Here is a 7,707-nt window from a genome sequence, read left to right as displayed (position 1 = left end):
ACAGCAAGTCATAGAAATTTAGACATTCAATCAGCGGCGCTGAATAATCAGGGGGACCATGTAGTCATCATAAAATCGTTGGGACTGCCAAGTCATTTGAAATGCAAGAACTAAATGCTCATTTCCAACAGATTTGTGAACAAACTCTTTCCCAAAGTATTTAGCAAACCTTCTTCATTTATTTCCTTATGTTGTGGGTTGCTTGACACATCAACTTGAACTGGTACCCTACAAAAGTTTGCATTTCCACCATGGAAATTTAGCAATGCCTACCATAAAACTCCTCAAAACCTTAGTAAACTCCGGACGTTTTTAAAAATGAGTTGCTTTCATGACAGGATAAAATTCACTTAGATGGCATTAAGACAGCATGTAGTTCAATAGCTAATATCAATAAAATACAGGTTAAAGAGCTGTGGCACTTCATATCATCATAGACAGCTCCCCATAGAGAGTGCCCATATCAGGTTTCAAGCCAGTGTTGCACATATGAACAGCATTGTCATGCATAATCACATTCTAAAAATGTAATTAATGTCACGTCTACCGACATGTCCCTCTTTTCTGCATTTAAACATTAACATTGGAGTACCGCACGTAAATGTTATGGCGGGGGAAGAAGAGATTGCGGATTCATATTGTTAGATTATATAATCAATTTACATAAAATTAGTTTCATTCTTCAACCAGCCATGACGTGAAAGTATGCAACATAATTACTTCTTCATGAGCACAAGACTGATCCTAGGAGCCTCTGGTTTTTCATTTAGAATCATGAAAACTTGACCTTGTGTTAAAACTTCACATGCACCTCTTGTATGAACGATGGCATTCCAAAAAGAGAGTAACTTTGCCACGCCAGCAAGGTTCCTTGTCTTAACTGAAACTGATTTTACAAATGGTGACTTTCAGCTCTGACTTTTGGTCACCTCCATCACCCTAACATATTCAATATAACTGTGATCTCGACCGGCGACCTTTATAGGTACCGCATGGTAAATTTCAGCATTGACGAATTACCTCTACAAATTATCGATTTGAAAAGAGTACACCAACTACTCTGCTAATTAAGAAAATTTGACCTGATAAAATTCCCTAACTTTTACAATTGAGGGGAAGTATCCTAGGCAACTCACTGTCAAAACTCAGAGTATTTTCCAAAAAATTCTTAACATATCAAAAATATCACTTGAAGGATTTCTGCCACAAATTATTATCCGTTTACCTGCTTAATAGATATCCAGGCAGCAAACAAACGCACAGACACAAACGTACGTATTTCTCGTTTCCTCTTCGCTGGTGGGGACATGAAATGGCAAATCCTATTTATCTCAAAATCAATAAAAATAAAAGATAATTAAAAATTTAGTCAAAAGGTAAATGCTATGCTTATATGAAATCTGCTAATTTTGTATAAATGCAAAAGAGGACCCCAGGACCTACATGTATTGAGTAACCCCTCACATAAAAAGTTATTTCTTCAAGTAACAGCACTATATAAGTGAAGAACAAAGGGCTCTAGAGGCATTGAAATTAGTGTTGGGGTTCAGGCTAAATAGGAAAAGGGAAAAACAAGATCATTCAAATTCTTATAATCTGAAGAAGGATAGAAGACGACTCACGCCAAGCGGAAGGTGTAGTACGGCAACTGAAAAACTTCCACGCTTCAGAGGTTTTCGACTGCAGTCTAGCATCATAATTACCGGTACAAGTCCCTTCACACGGTTAAGAAATAATTGGAAAGCTTTAAAACACAAACTTTACGAAGATCCTTCACTAGTTATATTTATATACATAACACCGAACAGTTAAACAGCACTGCAAATCTGAAAGTTGAAATTTCATAATAAAACAAAAGAAGGAATAAAAAGGGCTCGAATTACCTAATGAGGATGTGCAAATGTCAGCTAACGACCTGATCACAAACTTCAATGATGAGGTCGTTTGTGATAAGATCGTTGCCTAGCAAGTGTCTCAGCTCGTTAAGCAGTTTGGTGTAATCAAATCAGCCGAGTCCTTCATCCTTTGAACGATGTCTGCCTCTTGGATCTGACTTTGTTGCTTATCTCAAGACCGAGGCCTTGGCAATAGTGACGCTAATCCTGGTGATGGTAGCGGAGATAAGGTCACTTTGGAGAGAATCCTAAAACGGATAGTAGTAACCTAAGGATTAAAAAGTCATGACTAACGTTCGTGATCCCAAAAAAGTATCGATAATGACGGTGGGGCTATGGGAATACGGCTGAAACATGTGTTAGTGATGAAACAAGGATAAACGTGTTGATGATAGACTACTGCTGCTAATGATGATGAATTGGATTAATGTTATGTTCCTTTGAATAATGATGAGGAATTAAAAAGAAATTGAGATAATGAGGAGACGATCATATGAAGCATAATCTGCTTTATCTTCGTATATTTTTTTTCTCTTTTAGTCCCATGAAACAGCAGCTGCTATAAAAAATACACATAATTTGTTTCTATAAAATCAACGTAGGTGTTCTAGTTATTCCAAATAATTGGCTCGAGCAACACAACTGGAATAAGATTAATAATTAAACAAAAACCTTCCGTAGAGGTCATTCCTGTAAATTTCACATCTTTTTGTGCACACGTTCATTTTGGTTAGCAAGACATCTCAAGATCGTGAGAAAATACGTCAGCTATAACCATTAGCTGACCTTATCGATATCATTAGCTTTTGGGATTTCACTAAAGTTTATAAATATCCAGATGGTCAGTTTCGTCCAATTCTTCCCTTTCTTGATTGATTATGCTACCACACATACCGCTGAGGACATAACCTACTAGTAACATTGATGTAAGGATGTTGGTGGTCATAAATACATACACAAAATCGTATCAAGTGTATGCTACCCAGGACATATAGAGAATTCAGCTTTAAGACACTTAAGTGACAGTTAGCCATCATGACCTAAAATTTCTTAAAGGAAGCAATGCAACATTCCGGTGCTTTATCACCCTTAAGCTTTTGAAGATTTACCCTTTCGGTTTACTCCTATACTAATACCTGACAGTTGCTACTGGAACCGGTGATTCTATTAATGCTTCTCTCAGTCAGCACCAACATTACAAAATTGTTTTATTTTTCTCACGCGTGGTAAATAATAGAAGCCATCACATCTGGTTATCGTGTGAGAGAGAATGCACCATATTATATATTTACATAACTAAAAAAACAATATTTGTTCTCGGATGGTTTGAGGAGCAACACCTACCCATATACGCCGCAAAATTGGGTTGAGCCGACATTGACTATGATATATTAATTAAAATTGACGCAGAGCTAAATCGTAATTACCGTTACATGATTTTTTTTGCCCAAAACATTAATAATTTGTGCGTATATCATACATGTTTCCCAGTGGGAAATGCTTTGGTGATTATACCTACACTAATTAATAAAACCTTTCTTTCGGGGTAAAATCGAGCAAACTGTTTTGTCGCGCGAATGAAATGGAAGTAATACATAAATGGGCTGTGTTTGCCCATAGTCAAGTCTCACAACCAAGTACAGTAAATCGCATGACTACTTATTGAAGGCTTCTGGAAGTTTTGAAAGTTTTCTGCTGACAAACAAAATTAAAGGAAGAAAGGAAAATTCAAAATCGTCAAAGGATTCAACAATTAACCTCCAATATCATTCATTCCAAAAATTATTATTCTGATTATTCACAGACAAACAGTTCCACAAACCGTCCAGTAGGGAGGGAAAATTACAAACGGGCTCCTTGTTTAGGGCAACCATGATGTGTAACTGATCTGGGCACCTATGATGCACCTACACGCGACTGGGAAAAGTCGAGAAACTTGCATTCAAAGGGATCAGTTACAAAGCTGTACTGCATGAAGACCATTTCTTTACTGAAAATGCTCTTAATATGTCAAAAGTCGCTGGTAATGAAAATAATTTAGAAATAACACCACTCCCTTACATAATGAATGAAGTACAGGACCACTGTAAATTGGGTCTTTTGTGGTTACAGCATCGTCCAGAAGGTCTAAAGAAAGGCTAATTAACAAACCAAATAAACAAAAGCCGGATATTACTTCCCGGCAGTAAGAAAAATAGAATAAAATTTATCAGTTACTTACATATACTGGATTCCAGAAAAACTGTTTGCTGGGCTGTGATGTGAGATCTACAAATACAGTACTTACCTGAAAAAAAAATTATGGTTATTAGCTACATTAGTTATGTAATGTTCCAGGCATTACTCATGGCAGACTTACAAATACGAAAATGCTTTTTTTGGCAAATAAACATAGGAAACTGACATAAGAGCAAATAAATATAAGCCTGTTACATGATATATATATATATATATATATATATATATATATATATATATATATATATATATATATATATATATATATATATATATATACATATATGAAATTTTTATCATACCATGATTTATATACAATCATGAAGCTACAAATGTCGTTTAATATCCAATCCACGCTACTTCGGGAATATCCCCGATGGGGAATTATCACCGAAGGAGAATTTTAAAGTGATAAACGGATCGGTACTGCCGGGTCTCGATCCCTCGACACAGTTACCCTCCAACGACTGAAACAGAGGAACAACAACAAGTAAAAAATGCGCTGAAGTTTCTTCGGCGCAATCGAGTTTTCTGTACAGTTGCTACAGCTTATAATGAAGGCCACCGAAAATAGTTCTATCTTTCGGTGATCTCGGTATAATGCTGTATGAGCCGCGGCCCATGAAACTTTAACCACGGCCTATCCTATATTGTTGCTAGAACCACGGTTATAGCTAACTTTAACCTTAAATCAAATAAAAACTACTGAGGCTAGAGGGCTGCAATGTGGTATGATGATTGGAGGGTGGATGATCAACACACCAATTTGCAACCCTCTAGCTCCAGTAGTTTTTAAGATCTGAGCGCGGACAGAAAAAGTGCGGACAGAATGAAAGTGCAGACAGAAAAAGTGCAGACGAACAGACAAAGCCGACACAATAGTTTTCTTTCACAGAAAATTAAAAAACAAAAACGATTAAAAATGTTAAAAAATAAAGGGTAAGAGTAAATCTTCGTGGAAAATATAAAGCAAGCATGCAAGTGGGAGGGTCGGGAAGTCACCTGTTGGGGTAAAATGGAAAACAACTGTCCTTCCTACATATCTCATATTTTCGAAGGAACACGAATCCTTGCATATTTCCTTGTATATTTCTTAATGTGATTTTACACACACAAACACACTCTCTCTCTCTCTCTCTCTCTCTCTCTCTCTCTCTCTCTCTCTCTCTCTCTCTCTCAATGCATACACACACATATATATATATGTGTGTGTATATATATATATATATATATATATATATATATATATATATATATATATATATATATATATATATATATATATGATATAGATAGATATATATCCAGTGTAAAACTACCTCAAGAAATATACACTGAAATATGCAAGGATTCCTGTTTCTTCGAAAATATGAGATATGTAGGAAGGACGGTTGCTTTCCATTTTACCCCAACGGGTGACTTACCGACCCTACCACTTGTATGCTTGCTTGATATTTTCCACGAAGATTTACTCCCATATATTGTGTGTGTGTGTATATATACAGTATATGTGTATATATACATGTATGTATGCATGTTTATATATATATATATATATATATATATATATATATATATATATATATATATATATATATATATATATATATATATATATATATACATATACTGTATTATATATAATGAAAACATTTGAAAGATTGCAAGAAGACCTATGCGTACATATGATAAAGAATTAGTATGTCATTATTTGGAAACCACGAAGGTGGTGCATTTATTGTCAATATTAATGGAGGGGAAAGAACGTAACTAATTCGTATGGGTATCTGGGAGTTAAAACATCGGATGACAGTGGGAAGAGAGAAGAGGTAATTACCAAACAGGTGAAGTCAGGAAGGTAGCAGGATGTGTGCAAAAGACTGGGAGGAAACCTTGGAGTGTACTTGGGAGGCAATAATGGAGTACATGAAGAACTACTGAGCATCTCTCATCTTGGGAAGGTGAATTGTGGGTTCTGAATACAAAGCAAACAGAAAAGGAGAAACTGGAGAGAGAAATTCTTTGCATAGGTTGCATTAGAATAATAAAATGTGTGAAAAATATATGGTGATAAACTGAAGAACTGGTAAAAATCTTACCTACATGGAGGAGCAAGTCTTTTTGAGATGATTTGGTCATGTGAAAGAATGGGATGAAAAGACCATATCCCGAGTTATTAGGAGGGAGGAGGGGAGGAAGAACTAGAATCACCTGGATAGATGTTGGAGAGATGCATTGGAAAGGAAGGGCCCTTATATCCAGTAAACGTGAGGATGTATGCAAGATAGAGGTGAATGGGTCATTGTGTGAATGTGTCGGGGGAGGGGGGAGCTCAGAAAATGAAGCTTTTGTTTAAGTGGCTCATGTTGCAGAATTTTTTTTTCTCTCTCACTGAAGCCATCCCAAAGTAGATCACTTGCTATCAGAACTCTAAAATTGTTGGAAAGAAGTTATGACTCACGATTAAAAACAGAATCACCCAGAATGACAAAATGGAACTGCCATCGTAAGATATGGGGGGAAGGAGCTCAATAAGAGCCGCATCAAACGTCCACATGGGCGAACACAATGCTGTCAAAGTTGGTGTTGCAGTTGCACTCTTCGCGACAAACCCTAATCATAAGAAGAGCCAAAGTAAAGACTTAATTTGCGGGGTGGAACCGAAGGGGTTGCGAAATGGGGAGGCGCAGCTGTCGTGGCCATAATGCAGACCGAGTTTTGTTGAGGCAAACTTGCGCCCTCCGTCTCTCTCTCTCTCTCTCTCTCTCTCTCTCTCTCTCTCTCTCTCTCAAGAGTATAGGCAACACAGGGGGAGGAGGAAGAGCTGTGGCGGTGGGGCGGTGGGTGCGGGAACACCAGGCCAAAAGCAAGAACACAAAAAATCCACGGAGGGGGAGGAGGCGGAGAGGCACATAAGGGAAGAAAAATTAAATCTAATAAAATGGTAAAAGGAGAGAAAAGAAAGCGAAACGCTAGAATACCAAAAACGAAGGTTACACGAGAGTGAAGACAATAAAGATATAACACCGAGAAATGAAAATTTTAAAAGAAAAAGCAGTATACGAAGGCATAAATACCCGAAATTATTTGCAAGCAGGGGAATAATAGCTGAAATGAAAACGAGAAAAAAACCAATACCAATTAATTCTGAAAACATCAACCACATTTTGAGTTTATTCAGCAAATCCCAATGATTTCGCCATCAAAATCCTTAATAACTAGTAATGGTACTTCACATGTGATCAATAATAATGCTTTTCATTCTCTTCTTAACAATCAAAACCCCAAATTAATCTCTGCATTGGATGCGGACGCCGAAACGCGAGTGCAAAATTACCATTCAACGCCAATCCAACGGGAAACACATTAACGTGTCCTTCTTTGCATGAAAATAAAATTCCGAATGGATGAAATGGATTGCACGGTGTCCTAATCACGGCTTTCAAGCACTCTGCATAAAATAGGGGACAATAATATAAATTCCTCACCGAAGAACGCCACTCAAAGCCAACTTCACAGGCGTTTAGACCCGTGACGTCAACCGGCCTCTCCGACGTCAACCTCTCTCAGGCCA

Source organism: Macrobrachium rosenbergii, chromosome 58 (assembly GCF_040412425.1).
Source record: "Macrobrachium rosenbergii isolate ZJJX-2024 chromosome 58, ASM4041242v1, whole genome shotgun sequence".
Classification (NCBI taxonomy): Eukaryota; Metazoa; Arthropoda; class Malacostraca; order Decapoda; family Palaemonidae; genus Macrobrachium; species Macrobrachium rosenbergii.
Note: the sequence above shows the minus strand (reverse complement) of the source record.